Source organism: Agelaius tricolor, unplaced genomic scaffold (assembly GCF_023055355.1).
Source record: "Agelaius tricolor isolate 1412-34295 unplaced genomic scaffold, bAgeTri1.0.p SCAF_8, whole genome shotgun sequence".
NCBI lineage: Eukaryota > Metazoa > Chordata > Aves > Passeriformes > Icteridae > Agelaius > Agelaius tricolor.
The window spans coordinates 29,882,808-29,899,844 of record NW_027269268.1 but is presented as its reverse complement, the minus strand read 5'-3'; positions in this window follow the sequence as shown (position 1 = coordinate 29,899,844).

The window sequence follows — 17,037 nt, the reverse complement described above, 5'->3', positions numbered from 1 at the left end:
GTATAGGTATTCTCTAAGTAGACATATGAAAACATTAACAAAAATTATAACTGATTATAATATACTTCAGCAACTGTTAGTTATTAAATTGACAGGTCAATCAAGGTCTTCCAGGTTTATGCCAATGTAACTGCGTAAACTCCCGAGACAATAATTTGGACCATTAATACATTATCTTAGATGATTCCTTAATGCAAACATGCAAACACGTATTGCTAACACTGAACCACATTAATTAAACTATGTTTTATTAATTACTTGTAGACTTTTAAAAAGGCAGTCAAATGTCACAGATACCAGTTTATAAACGTTAATGATGCCCTGTTATAGGAAATCCTATTATGCTGCCATGATATCCTCTATAAATTGAATGCTTAATTTAATTGGCACAGCAGTATTACAGATCCTGTTCTGAATGTATGCTGTTCTGATCTTGCATTCTTTAGAAAATTTATACAGTCTGAAATGAGTGTTCATGATGAAAAATTTTTCTGACTTGAGGGGGATTCTCTATGAGAAAGATGAAGATGTCATGGCATTACATACTTCAGTTTCAGCCCATTGTTGCTAATCCCATCCAGTTTTGTCACTATCTCCCTGCATTGAAAGAGAATCTGCAACATCCAAAATAAGAAGTTAATACTAGCACTAGTGAAGACCTATCAATGTCGTATTTCCATACTGTCCTTTGAGACCCCTACTCTTCTTTAACACCTAGGGCATTTTACTATATTGTGTTATAAATGAAAAGGACCTCTTTTCTCCCAAACTTTTTTTCAATATAGTCATGAGAATAATTTTAAATTCCTAGCCTGCAATTTCTGAAGCTTCATGTTCCTTTCCACTCAATAGATTCTCTCTATAAAAATATGCAGTTATAAATTTTGCCATGTTTAATTTAACTTCTGCAGGACAGAGGGGCGTCACTTTTTTATATGTGAAAGAGGCAACACACACCTGGGATATAGTAAGATTCAATATTAAGGCATATTCCCAGGTGTCAGAGACTGAAATGGTTCATGCCTTAAACATTGTCATGGAGGATTTTTGCCTATTATAACAAAAACTTTATAAAGAAGATACAACCCTAGAAGCACACCACTCCTTGAAGATACCTGACTGGGACTTTGGACTGTGAGTTAATCTGCCTAGGTAAGATAAAGGAGACACAATTGTTCAATCATCTTAGGTCTAGGGAGACATAAACAAGGTTGCAGGAAAAGATTGCATCCATAAGAAAGCCAAATGCATCATAAAATAATCCCTGGTTGGCTTTGGGTTGGGGGAGACCAGAGCCCACAGAGGCCAGGTTTACACAGACTCCCCCCAAACCGAGGGGGGAGAAGGAGGTTTTGGGTTGTGGCGTAACCTCTGTCCAGAGGTGGTGAACACCCATCCCATCCTAACCCCACATGCCACATCCATGGGACATTCATGTGGGAGGCAGCTAAGGGGGGTCATAATCCATCAAAGACTCCCTGAAGTGCTCCCCAGACTCATTCCTGAGGCCTTGTACCCCAGCATCACACATGACACAAAGTGGTGGAACAGATCCAGAGACTGCTTCAAGAGTCTGTCAGACTCCCCCCTGCAGGGGAGGTACCGGGGCACTCCCACCTGGCCTGAGTGTGTATTAATCCATTGGATTCTATGCTTTTTTTGGGGGACCTCACCACCAAGAAGACCAGCTGAAGAAAATCATAGGGATGTCAGTGGGATCCACAGGGTGATGATATTGTCTTTGATGTCTCTCTGTCACTCTCTTTTTTCTTCCCTCACCTCTTTTCTATTTCTTTCTCTTTTTTTTTTTTTTTTTTTAAATCTCTCTCATATTAACAATTAAATAAAATCCATACTATTGACTTTGGCATGTGGTCTCATTTGCTCCTTAATCCAGGCAGAGATATTTCTAATAAACTGGACTGCAACACCAGGCTAAGCTCTGTGTTCCAAGATATTTTTTGCTTTTTATCCTTGAACAAAAAAAGCCTATATTGAGATTACTTTGCATATATGTTTTAAAATTAAAAAGTACATTCAATTTAGTAACTTAGCTTGTATTTCTGAAACAAAGCCTAGCAATAGATAGAGGTGATAATCTCATGAGAGAGTGCGAGAGAGGAAGGTGACCAAAATAAAATTTTTCAGGTTTAGTGGGAGATTATAATAGAAGCTTTTTTAGACAGTCAAAAAGGATGGCTGTCAATGGTCTGCTTTTCTTCTAGGTTTGAAGAGGAATGAGCACAGAAAAGAGTTTTGATTATGTGGAAAAAAGGATGACATGTTAAACCACATTTTCCTGACATAGTGGGACATAAAAATCCCATTTATAAAATAGTCATTAGGATGATTATTTATAATGAAATCATAATAAAAAGAATAAGGATGTGAAGAAAGAGGGAAAGGTTAAATTTAGATTGCATTTTGTATTGAAAATTTAGCAGAAATCTTGATGTTGTGAAATTCCTATTTGTAGAACTTAAACCCTCACCAAATTTTGCAGAGCTCTGTGAGGAATGACTGCAGTCACCTCAGCTAGTAGTCAGTTTGGGCCTTACAAATGTATAATCATGTAACTCTGTTACACAGTGCTGCCATGGCTTGAGATGGCTCACGAGGTTTGCACAGAGTTTTAAGGCTTCAGGACTGGGTTTCTCATTCTTGCTCATTGTGAACTTTTTTTGACCTGCCTGCAGCTTTGTTTTCCTTGCTTTAGCTGTGACAGCAATTTCTTTAATTGACCAGATGCCCAAGGCTAACTTCTTTTATTTTTTAGGTGTTTATGTTACAGCCATACACAGTTTTATTGAGCTAGCAGTGCATACAGTTAGTTTTCTGCAGGTAGCCATAATGAGTGGCTGCTGTAGGAAGAATAAGGTATTTACCACTCTAATACAGTGATGTAGTGCAGGGACATACCAGCCCTCATATTATATCAGGGCTTTTGAGGAGACCCAGGGTTTGGCAGAGAAGAGTACTGGCACCTGGGACATAGCAGCAGAAAAAAAGAGTAGGAACTCAAAAATTGTGTATATCAATTTCAACTGCATCACTATTCTTTCTTTTTGTGTTCCAATTAGATCTGGACTAATGATGATCAGACTAGGTTTCAGTTATTCTGACAATAGTTTTGGCTTATAGGGTGTGTTGCTGCTTTGCTGTTTTTAGCTTAACAGTTGCTCTAAGATCTGATCTTGTAAATCACACTGAGAAGCATAACTCATGTCATAAATACATGGCTATGTCACATGTGGTATATTTTTATCAATTATTTTAAGATATAACCTAATACTTTTAAAAAGCTAATTTTTAGAGGTAAAGAACATATTTCCAATATTTTCTCTGACCACAATGAAAAGAGCTTAGTATTAGCCTTTCTTAAGTCATTGAAAACTCTTCCTGATCATAGTTAAGTAAGTAACAACAAGGAGGAATATATTTTTCAAGATTTAACTATAGCAACTAGTTCCCTTTTCAAATATTTGCATTTCTTTCTTCTGTTGCTGGCAACTTGCCCTGAAAGCATTATGGAAACTTTAAATTTGGCAAATGCAAGACCAAAACGTCCGTACACTTAAAATCACTGACTAGATCAGATTCAAGTTTTTTCTGGCAAACACAATGAACACTGCTTTCTGACATGGTCTCTTTCCAGGGCCCGCTGGACTGCCATACAAGTGTCTCTCTGAGTAAAAAGACTATGATGATTTTCTGCTCCCTGTCAGTAGGGAAAGAGGTAGTTTATGAATGAGTTAAAAGAAAATAATGCATTTGAACATGATATACTTGAAATAATTTATAAATTTCTCTCATGTGCTCTGGTGGTCACTGTACTTTACGGACACTTGAAGCCTTGAATTTAGACAGACAGAAATGCCAGGAGGCTATTTTAACAGATTTGGATTAAAAAAGTGGTGCATTTCCTAAAGGCTGTAATTAAGCCTGAAATCCAAAGTTTCTGCCTTTGTCTAAATGCTAATGGAAGGAGGATGAAAGTTTATCCCAAATAGAAATGTCCGGATTCTCATACAATTTGCTTAACAGCAGTGCTCATTAAAAAACCAAACCAAACCAAACCAAACCAAACCAAACCAAACCAAACCCAACAAAAAACAACAACCAAAAAAACCAATCCCAAATAAAAAAAACCCCAAACAACAACAACAAAAGAAAACACAAAAAAACCCGCAAAACCCCAAAAAATAAACAAAAAAAGCCACAAGGATCCAAATCTATTCAAGGTATTTTTCCTTAGTGTGGTTGCACATATTTCTCTAAAGATGTAGAGAGGTATTATTATCTGCATTTTATAACTGGGTAACAGAAAAACTCACATTTTACTGAAATTATTAATAAAACCCTGACATCATATACACTTGCATTTTCCATTAGCTCCTGTAATGCCACTTGGAACTCCTTTTCAAATCAGTATGCTGAGCTGCATTGATTTTAGTGTCAGATTACATTGCCTCCAGAATCAAAATCAGGAGCCAAAAAAAACCACCTAGTTATAAGATCTGTAAAGAATCTTTGATTCAGAGTATGGAAAAACTGTTTCCTCTACTGAGCTGCAAATACAAATCCAAACTTACCAGTGCACTGCTGATACAGTGGAAAAAACCCCATTTAATTCCATGTAAGTGTTGATTAAGATATTTCTGTATTGTTTTGTGGAATTTTCAAACTGTGCAGTTTCAAGGAAGAATGGATTGTTCCTTGTACTTTCCAAGGAGTGCCTGGTTTGTGGCACTAGAAACAGATTTTGCTATGCTCTGGGGTTGTTTCTCATCATGCAGAAAATATGTTTCTACTATAGTAAAAAAAAAAAAAAATCAGAAGAAAGATTCAATATTAATAAGCTAGACATGGAGAAATATCTTGACTTTCCTTTCATCTGGAAATTATTCACTTATGTGTAGAGTTCACCTCTTCTATGGATTTTTGGCCCACTACACTGTTCTTGTTGCTTGGCTGCCAGGCTGTTGCAAGTTAGAAAAGTGGTCTAGAGAAAAGGATCTCTATATCCAGGCTTCTATTTGAGTTACCCGGGGTTCATAATTTTCTCTTAATTTGCCATTTTTCTATTGTTACTTTGAAAACAGGATTGGATAATTTATATACTCCATATCTTGTTCTGTTTTTCTTTTATTTAGTCCAAACCCCAAAATACTGGGTTATTTCCTAATTACTTCCCTTTTTTGCCTTTTATTTTGAGTTATTGATTTGTGGTGTTTTTTTGGTGATTCTTTTTGTTTGCTTTTTGGTTTGGTTTTTTGTGTGTGTCTGTGTGTGTCTGTGTGTGTGGTGATTTTTGTTTGTTTGTTTGTTTTGTTGTGATTTTTTCTACTATGTATTTTATATAATGAGGTTTGGGAGAAACTTTTGGTGGAATTTGAAGTCCATCAAACATTTTGATTTAAAATCACCCCTTGTGTGATTTCACTGCATTCATTAGTGCTGTGCCAGAAATTAATTTAGCCTCCTGAGTTCTTATTTTGGCAATGAAAATAAATTATTAAGATCTGTATTTCTGGAACTGTTTCTTAGTGAAATAGGGAAAAAATGAATATTTAGTAATAACTTTGCAAATTAGATTCTTTCTGCACTCTTGTTTTTTTATATAACTATTTATGGGGCCATTACAGAGAAGTTCATAGAATCAGCTGGATTTTTCACCTGTGCCTTGACTTTCCTTTCTTTTCCCACCTGATGTAACCATCCCATATTTGTTTTATGAAACACTAATAAAATTATTTTCCCTCTTTTTCAAACATCAGAAAGTATATTGAACTTCTCCAGAGAAGTTCACACTAGAGATATATGAGAAACAACAATGTTTTCTTTGACATTCTGTCCAATGATAAAATCATGTCATTTATCATTTTCCATTCTTTAAGTGAACTATATCAGGATTTTTAATCGATAGTTGCCACCTCTAATTGCATCCTTTGTTTTTCCCATCTCTATGGATTCCTAATAAATCATTTAAAAGTCATATGCTATACCATTACTCATAAGACTACTGTGAAAATAGTGAAGCCCCTAGGTACCTTGTAAACAGATGGATAGAAACATAAAAGAATGGCACATTTTCTAGGTTTTGGTACAAGTATGTTCATTAATTTTTTTTTAAGGTTAATGATTATTTTAGCCTTACACTAAAAGCACTAACAATGTGTAATACATGCTGATAATGATCTCTGGGAGAAGGGACTTCAGGAAGGGAGAAGTTTGCTCAAAAAGTGACAGTATAAACCTAACGAGCACAGCTGTATCTGTTTCTACTTGTTGAATATTTTTTCTTGAAAATTAACCTTTTGAAATAACATAGCTTTGAAAAGGTAGAAGAACTTTATTTTTAGCTATGGTTGTTCTTGTTAGGTAAGCATTAATACCAGCAGGGTGGAAATTACATGGGTTTTTTTTTCTCCCTCTAATTTGATGCTAAACTTTCACCAATGAAGCATGATCATAAAATGGTGAGTTGTGCTGTCACAAAGTTGTGGGTTGAACCTCACAATCAGTCAAACACAAACTCTTGTATATCATAAAAAAATATATTGATGTCTGTGAATTAATTACCTTCTCCTGCTAATTCACCAGATATTATTTATAAAGCTAACTAGTGTATGCCAAATGTTAGTATAATTAGATCATAATACAGTAAATTTACTAGCTAGTCATTTTATGAATTTTTTATCCTGGATAAAAATGTAGATTAAAAAAACCTATTTTTTTTCTTATGAAAGGGATATGCCAGCATCTTAAGACAAGTTACAATAATATGTGACAATGTTAAGTCTGCAATGTCATGACAACTTCGGACGAAATTGCTTTTAAAGTCACCGTTGTGCCATGGTAGTAGTCTTGCAAAGTTCAAATATACTGAGATACATTAAATTTTAGCCATAGATTAAACAATAATATTTTTATTCTCTAGAAAGCCTTTATGTAAAAATCTATAACCTTATTACTAGTATCGTATCAACCTGCAGTAATTTACTATATGTTGTCAATTGTATTTTACACTTTAAATAACATACTGATTTTATATACTGCCAGTTGTGGGTTGATGCTGGCTGAACATCAGGTGCCCACCCAAGCTCCTTTATCACTCCCCTCCTCAACTGAATAGGAAAGAGAAAACAGAACGAAAGGCCTGTGGATCAAAACGAGAGCAAGGAGAGATCACTCAGCAGTCACCATCAACCAAAACAGACTCGGGAAAATAAGTTTAATTTACTATCAATCAAATCACATTAAGGTAATGAGAAATAAAACCAAATCTTAACAACACTTTCTCCCCACTTTTCCTAGTTCCTGGGCTTAATTTACCACATGAATTGTTTACCTCCTTCTCAGCAGCTATGCAGGGAGATAGGGAATAAGGGCTATGGTCAGGTTATCACATGTCATTTCTGCTGCTGCTTCCTCCTTAGAGGGAGGACTCCTCAAATTCTTCCCCTAGTCCAATGTAGGTCCGTTCTGGAAGCTGCAGTTCTTCAGAAGCAGACTGCTCCAGTGCAGGTCCCTCGCAGGGTCACAAATCCTGGCAGCAATCCTGCTCCAGGGTAGGCTCCTCTTAACACAGGGCCACTGCCAGGATTCGGCTCCAGCATGGGCTTCCCACAGTCATAGCCTCCTCTTGGCATCCATCTGCTCCATCCATCTGCTCCAGCACCCATCTGGGTCCTCCATGGGCTGCAGGTGGATATTTGTTTCATAGTGGACCTCCATATGCTGCAGGGATGAATCTCCTTCATCACCTGAAGCACCTCATCCTCCTTCTTCACAGACCATGAGCTGTCACTCTCACACATTCTCTCTCCAGCTGCAATTTGCTCTAGAACAGTAGTTTCCCCCTTCTTTAACTCTGTTAACACCTTCACTGATGGGCTCAGCTTTGGCCAGGGGAGAGTCTAAGGCATTTGGCATTGGCTCCATCAGACACAGGGGAAGCTTTGGGCAACTTCTCACTGAAACTGCCTCTGTCATCCCCCTATTACCAAAAACTTGCCACACAAACCCAAAAAATACTGTCCCATCAGAATCATAAATGAGAAAGTGTTTCTTCACTCAATTATTGTAGGATAATTAAAAACAAGGATATGTTGCTAGTATGATTTTGACAGCATTTTAACTTAGAAATAGTTAATAAATTTGGTAGATCACATGTAAATGCTACTGTCCTAGTTCAAACTTCATATTGAATCTAGTTAAATAGATAAAATTAATACACTGTAAAAAATAATATTGTTGCATGACAGATTAGACTAGAGGTAAAGTTAACTATTTCCTAAACTTACACATTATCAATGAAATTCATAACATGATGTAAAACTTTCAAGTTCATCTAGAGCAGTTTCTTTTAAACATCCAGTGAAATCCTAATGTACCCAGATAGATCCATCAATTTACAAGAGCAGAAAATCAAGGAAAAAAACCCCCTTATTTTGGTGTTTTTTAATCATATATGTGACAGCTGCTTTTCAAAAAGTTGCTTAAGGCCTTCATTGACATATGATGTTAAGGCTGTCATCTAGATGCAGATAATTCTTCATAAAATTTGGTATAAATTTATTTATTTTGAGTATGAGAGTGGGAGGAATTAGATGCCCGTAAGGCTACTCTTTTAATCTAGAATAAAATTAGAGTTGTAGCTATAATCTTGTTGTCAAAGTATATTTTTCCTTTCCATAAAGGGTGGATGGATCACATAGCTACAACTGTGTCAGGCATGAAATCTGTACCTGTTTCCTCCACAACTGAGTGTGCTTCAGCCAATGTGAGTTCAAGATGACTATGTTCAAGAGTTTAGAGTAATAAAGTTAATAATCCTTTCAGACAGCTCAAAGAGTTTTTTGAACTATAGCTTCAATATGTTCATCTATCCAGCCTGGGAGATACTGCATTTATCTGTGTTCAGAAAAAACATCTTTATAGGCAGAAGGAGTATAATTCTTTCTAAATCCTACAGTTCTGTTGTGAAAAAGAAAAAATACTTTTAAAATATGTATTTCTTTCACTGCAATAAACCATAAAACAGTGCTATCACTAATGAAGTTGCAATGCGTGCTGTGTTTATAAAAAATAATTGTGCTGATTCAGTAGGTTTTTTTTGTTTTTTGTTTCAGAATTCTGTCTTCTATTCTGTTTTAGACTTTGATAAAGCCACTTCAGTAAAAAACAATCAGTGCTTATCTATTATTTTTTGAAAAGCATTTAGTTCTACTTTTTTCCGTTTTCTTTTCAATTTAAAAGAAAAAGAAAAAAACATGGTTTATTTACTTTGGCCTTTTTAGAACATCACACTTATATTGGTGACTCCCTGAAAGCAGGTAATTAAGAGTTATGGAATCCCATAAAATTTTGAAGGGACGTCTATAGGGTCTCCTATTTCTGGCTATGTCCTGAAGTGGGGGCAGTGGCAGGTGAGCTGGAGCTTCATGTACATGACTATTGAAAAGCTCCTGGGTAGGTTTCACAGATTGTCTGGGAAGCCTGGCCATGCTGCAGTACCCTTGAAGTGAAATGTACATTCCTAATGGTTGGCAAAGATCAAGCCAACAGTAGGACTGACTCCTTAAATGCAGGCACCAACATGTCTTGTTTACTGTGCCTATGGAACAGTCCTATGGAAACTGTTTAAATTAGATTCAACAGTGGAAGAAGTGCCTGCAGTATTCTCCCCAGTTGTTAATTTGAAGCATTCCACATGATTTATGAAGAAATCTGAGGCAAAATTTTTCCAACTGATGGACCCTGGTCCAGCTGAGCTGCTTCTACAGAACCTCACAGCCATCTCACTTGTAGATTGCTTCACTTCTATGAGCAGTGAAACAATTTTTCATTGAGAGATTATTGAAAAGCTGCAGTACATTGCTGAGGCTTCTTGTCCTTTGGAACACAAACTGTGCCTATTACAATGTGCAGAAGGTTGGCACTTCCCTCACATATTGCTAATAACTGTAGGCCTGTGAGAAAGAACACAATTTTTCTCTGTGAGGTAGGCACAAAGTAGTTCAACTAAATAGAATTCATAAATTATTTGTAAAGTGGAGAAGAAAAATTATGAACTCAGTCAAGCTGTCTCGCTAGTAGTGTCAAGGAAAAATGGTGTTTTTAATGCAGTTAGTCTTTCATACCTTCTTAAATATTCTCATGTTGCCAGCTGTAGTATTTAACACTTCAGGCATCACAACAAAGCATGTATAGTCACAAGGATTGATACATTTTCTTGTAAAATGCCAATAAAATATATTTCTGCACTTGTGCTTTGAAATTTGGTTTTACTTGATGCTTACTTTCCCCCCCACCCCAGCTTTTTTTTTTTTAAACAGAATAATGCATATGTGGAAAATAGTGAAATGAACATATAAGTAAGATCACATATTTTATAAACATATGCATACACATTTTAGAAAGGTTTAGAATGCAAGAAAGGTGTATCAGTGAATTACTGGGTTTCTTTTTGGTTGAGGTTACATATTAGTCTGAAGTCAATTTTATATCTGAGTTAAAAAATCCCAATTAAATAACAATGACAATCTCATTCCACCATGGAGTTTATTGTAAATTGAGGAGAAATTTTCACCTTCACCTCTTCTCTTCAGATTAAAGTTTTTTGACATTAGACCTGAAATTCTCTTCTTTTTCACAGGACTCTCTGACATGAATCTGTGCAGTCCTATAGCTAAACTTCATCTAGCAGCTAAATTAGTGTAATTGCAATGCTAGAAGCTGCCTGGATTTTCGAACACTACATTGCAGCCAAATATACAGGCATGTCTGCACTGAGATTTCTGATCTGCAGGGAAGCATTAGTACAATTATGTATAAAATTCCTTGTTCTCAATAAATAGGTGTGAATCAAGTCTTATAAATGTCTTGGAAGTTAATTTTAGTTTGTTGTAAGCTATCTCCATTTACAGAGAGATATGGTATACCAATTTGGGCAGTGTTACATGCTTGTAAATCTAATCAACTTCTGGATGAGAGGTTACTTGTGTTTGAAGGATTTAGAATATATAGGATGACTGGCAGCTTGCACTAGATCCATTTTTCAGACAATTTGTAGTTTTCTCTATTACTGGCAGGTGTATGAAGATATTAGCTTCTAATGTCATAGAACAAATCTCATTGAACTTATGTCCTAGAGCTATGTTTTTTTGTCAAATTAAAAAAAAATAATATGGGACAGCGTTTGGTTTTATGAGCATTGACTGTTATATCTGTTTACCTGATAGAGCACATAGAAGACATGAATTCAATATTGGTGTACCATAAAAACATTATGTAATTGGAGCACCTCTTTCTTACCATACGCAGTAAAAGAAGACAAGACCAATTAATATATTGCATATAATGATACAGAAGTTAAATACTTTAAAAGTACCAAGGTGTGGAAATGTATTATGAAATTTTGACTGTTTGATGACTAAAGTGTGAAATAGGCAGGCTTAAGTAATTTCATAGTACTTATAATGAAACGGCTTTGAAAAGGGACACTCTCTCAAAACTTCTTTCACTTTGTGCCCCATATCATGTCATATCAGTGTCTTTCTATATTTACACTACCAAAATAAAAATGAACAGATAGAAAATCTTTTTTAAGGTTAAGAATATGAAAGCATTTTTAAAGCTGAGAAAAATAGCTGCAGCTCAATGGTATGTTCAAGGTTCTGAAGTAAAAAATGCTGGATTAAGGAATGTAGATTTCAGAGATAGGGTAGTAAGACCATCTCTCTGTTTATATCACATTGTTCCTTGTAGAGAATTAGGTGGCTCATTTTGCTGGTATTTGGGGCAGACCACATAAAATGAAGCTTAAACCACTGAAAACTTTATGAATCAGTCAAGACAAGGCCTTATGACATTTTATAATATAATGACGTTTTATCTTTCATGGTAATATGCAAAAAACAGAAATAAGTAGATGGAGAAAAACTGGTATCTGCTGGGGATTAACTGTTCAAAGCAGCAAAGCAGATTTCTGAAGCTGTTAGTAAGGTACATTTTTGCTATTTCTGTCTGACTCAGATTCATTTTCATGTTTGCTGTTCACTGCTACCCCTTAATCTCTTAGAGTGTACCAGCTTTCACAGTTCCCCCCAGTTGTACTGTCCTGGTTCTGGTTTATTTTTCCCCAGATGCATTAGTGTGTTCTTTTCTTTGTCTATTTTGTTATTTTCTGCTTGTGCTTTTCTAACTTCTCATGTCCCTGCTGTTGTCCTCAGCTAAATGTATAGTACTTCCCAATTAATACTGTGTGTGAATTTAGTTCTGCTTATCTTGAAATCATTAGTGAAAATGTTAAATAACAACAGGCCTAATATTACACCTACCATAAAAAATATGTAGGAAATTTCAGATGACCCTCCATGATTTATGATTGATATAGATCATTTATGATAGTATGAAATTTTTCAGTTACAAAAATATGTGCAGGTATAAAATTGCACAGATGCTATCTAAATGCTTATATTAAAGATGCACAAATATTATAACTCTTCTTTTTCTGCATCTTAAGAAAAAGAATTACCTGCTTCTGGATAGTTAATTGAGCTAGTAATTACTTTTGAACATGTGGGTTGGTTGTTTCCTGCTTGAAATAATTACCCAATGATGCTTATACTAGGGCTACCAGCAGGAAGCTAACAACTGGTGTATTGGTGGAAAGAGTTTATAAAGCATTCCTAGACTTCTTTTTCTTAATTTTCTTTTTTTTTTTTTCCTTTGCCAGACGGAGGAACAGATGGATGTGTAATGCACACAAAATCTAAGCACATGATCTCAGCTCTCAACCAGCAGCCACAGTGAAATGTACAAAAATCAGGTGTAGCTACTCCTCAGTTGTTGGCTGCAAAGGAATTGACCCTTTGCCTTAAAACAAAATTTCTAAGATTAGTAGTTCGGTTTTCATTTTCCAAAAGCTCAATTGGAAAATTTATTTCTGAGCAATAGAGGTGTCACCATCATTAGTGGGATTTATGATGGCAAATCATCAGACAAGTGATAGCATGCTGCTTCATTAATTCTTTAAGGTTCTTTTTGTGGCTTTCCATAGGTGTTCTGTACTTGTAATATGCTTTCATATTTCTAAAATATACATCTTTAGTTTTTATTTGTTCTCAGTGGTCATATGCCTATGCTTAGAGTGCTGATTTTCAGCAACAGTAGTTTAACTTTCAAGTATAATCATATATGTTAATTTTTTTCTTCTATACATGCACTACTCCCTTGTTCCCAATATAATTGACATTTCAGTCTCAGAACGGTAAGAACACAATCATAGTTGTAAATGCATTGTCAGATTGTGCTTTGGTTTGCCAAAACTGTTCCTATATTAATTTGGGGTCATTGACTGTTAACAATATGAAATGTCATGAATATGAACTAAATCAATGTGATTACCACAGTGGAAAAATTAATCACCTAGCTTGTCTTTATCGTTTGACTACCAACAGATAGGAATCTATAAACATAAAGGCAACTAAAAAGCAGCCAGGTATGGTCTTGCATATTTATACTCTTGATAATAATATCTTTGAAAAGAAGGCTGTAAAGGACACATTCAACTTTTTAATGTAAAAATACTGAGAAGTGAAAATATATTAAGTAAATTAACATAATTTACAATTCATTTTCCAGCTCATATTAAATATTCATTCTGCTAAGTCATAAAATACTTCAATAAAGAGTCAAGAAATAAGTAGTGAAGGTGTAAGAGAATTAAAAAAAAAGAAGGCAGAAGTTTTTTATGCTGGTAAAATGGTGCCTTTTTTGTTTCTGTGATCACCTGTGGGATCTCAGCACATCGTTCCCGATGTCCAGAGATGCCAGGAGAACCCTTGGGGGTCTCGAAAACCCTGGAATGTTGCCAAGAGTGCTTGGTGGCTTGATTTTGATCCATCCACAGAAGTAACAAGAGTCTGAGGACAAGAGAATCACTTTAGAGTAAAAGGTGTAAAAGAGACACATTTAGAGGGTGAGATATAGACTTTAAGGTTTTTGGTACAGGGGGGTTATGGAGACAAGATGGAGAGATCGGGGCGTGTCTTGTCCTTCTTCTTTCTTCTTCTTGTCCTCCATCTCCTGTGATGATGTTGGCACTTAGAGATTGGTTTCTGGTGAAGGTGCACTTGCTAACATGGGCGAAAAGCATTGGGAAATAAAGGTAAATATTGTATACGTAGGTTTTAGTATAAAAAGACATGACCGCCCCGTGGGTGGTCAGAGAGTGCCTGTGACTGCCTGCAGATCAGACCTCTGTTGGGCAGACAGAAAAAATTTTGTAGATAAGAAATAATAAACAACCTGAAGACCGAAAGCTGAAGAGTCCAGACTCGTCCTTTGCATCGTGCCCACCAAAGAACCACCCTACCCGTGTCGGGGCAGAGACAGACAGCCGGACCCGACAATCACCTGCAGAAAGAACTTAAATATGCACTACAAGACATGATAAGATTTTAAGGGGATTTCCTTTGGAAAACAAAGCCAAAAGCTTTTGGTAGTATTTGTGTTACAATGGCTGTTTAAAAAATAAATTATGATTATATATTTGGATTGTTTACTGAATGGTAAAGCCAAGCTAATTACATGGAAGGATGATTCTGTATTAAAAATAAAAGCAAAGGAATTTTGAAAAATAAATTTTAAAATATCTAAAAGGCGATAGATACTGGATTCATCATAGGTGCACAATGCTTCATAAATAAATTCTGGGTTTTGTGTATGAAATGTTAGATTGTACACATTGCTTAGCGATAATTTTTGTGCTTGGCTTTAATTACTATAAAATGATCATGTGCTACCCTTCAGTGACCAGATCAAAACCTATGAATACTACCTAAACCAAAGTCACATAAATGACTAGCTAAAAGAACATGATTATATCTGAAAACAGGTACTTCCTGCCAGAATTGCTACCAAGTTTTAGATACTATAAAAAAGAAACACTGGAACTTGACATCCGAACTGTTAGTGCAAAACAGGGTGTCCTTGTTAGACATTCTTTTTTTTGAAAATGAGACTGAACAAAATTTTAAGAAGATGGCACTAAGTGTGAGAAAGGGTAATCTACTATTCTAAAGTGTGAAAAAGTGTTTAAAACAATATAGCTATATATCAAAACCTAAAAAGCTACAAAAATATGAAGAATGTACAAAAATCCAAAAGTCTTTAGGTATCAATTTAATATTAATCTATTTTTCTACAGTCTCTCAATAAACCTAATCTAAATTCCAGAATAATATAAGTAAATTAATTGGCATACTACTGGCAACAGTATGTAATTGCTATACTTTCTTTGGAGCTTTTCCTATTCCTTTTACTTTTCTATTATTTTCATGCACCAAATTTTAGTTCAGGATTTCAGAAGTTCTATGTGTGATAATATTTAATGCCATCAACCCTCCTGAGAATAGAAAAATATTGTAAATATTATGGTTAATTGTGGTCAGTGTGAAAAAAAACATTTGGAATGGGAAATTAACATTGGTGGGAAAAAAAAAAGAGAAACTAATTTTTTTACTAATTTTTTTTTTTTTGTGGTTCACCACTATGAATAATTTAGGGTCTGATCATGAATTAGTACACATTTTTATACTGACTTGGTAAACTGAGTAATCCAACATATTCAAAGTTTCCTGAAGCAGTGGAAACTTATAACTTCCCCACCTAAAAGATACAAATTGCCTGCTTCAAAAATAATTCTAACATCAATAAGTGACATGCAGCTTAAAATTGAAGGAATATTATTATATAATATTCTAGTATCAGATAGCATATAGGAAGAAAAAGGGTCAAATATGAGAAGACACCAATGCAACTTGGATGTTTCTAGTGGAAGTCTGCATGTCGGATGAAATTGTTGAAATCCAGTGTCATTTTAACTAAATGATGAAGTAGTGAAAATTTGGCAGTTATAGATACTTAGATATGTCACTGTTTTCACTGAAGCCTAAGTCAGTGAATATTCATAAAGGGTTCCATTATAAAATATGCCCACATGTATTATTTCAAAATATACTCCTGGAACCTGTATTCCCAGTAGAAAGGCTCTTCATCGAGACAACCTGATATGAACTGGGAGTTTTACTCACATTTTTGTATTTAAGCTACATTTTTACTCACATTTTTTAGTTTGAAAGTATTTGTATGCTAACCATGTACAGCTTGTTCCATTTACTCTGGCCAGTTTTTGACTGTCCTTTAACAGACTGTGTTCCCATAGGTAACAACATGAGTCAAGAAAAGAGACTGAAATGGGACAGAATCAGGGCAGTATCCCCTTACCAGGGTAATTTTTTCTCCACTGGTCTGGATGGTAACTTTTTCTCCACTGGATAGAAATTCAGGGGGCCAGGGCAGGTTGTTGAAGCCAAAGAGAAATATGGGGGAAATGCATTTGGGCTAGAATGGAAGGAAAGTACAAAGGGGTAATTTTCCCTACAGCAGGATTATGTACATGGTGTGCTACATTTCATCCTCAACACTGAAAATTAATTGTAGGAAATAGTAACTATCCTCTACAGATTTTCTCTAAGAGCCTAAAGTTCCAACGCATATTCATGAAATCAGGCAATTGCTTTAAAGTAACAAATTAGGGCTGTTATTCAGTGCATTCAGATACTTCATTAAAAAGAAGTGAACAAGAAAAGTTCATTCCTGTTTGAACACTTCTCCTTTTGTATAGTGCATTGAAAATTTTGTCTTAAATTTCCAGAGGATTTTCTGCAATCAACAATTGGATATCTCCTGTTGGAATGTGTTTTGTTCAGTATGAAGATCTTATACAGTAGTCTTAGAAAAATAATAGGTACATCAAGGACCAAGAAAGCACCCACAGAACTAAACCAACACCAAAACCAGTGACAAAAATCACCAAGTCAGCCAACCAACCAAACAAACAACCCAAAGAAATAATTTTAAATAAAGAAGGAAGCCAGGATATTCCAAATATTTGCCAGAATGTGCTTTTGTTGTTTTGTGCAAGTATATGGTTTTCATCAGTCGCTATAACACAAGCTGGACCGT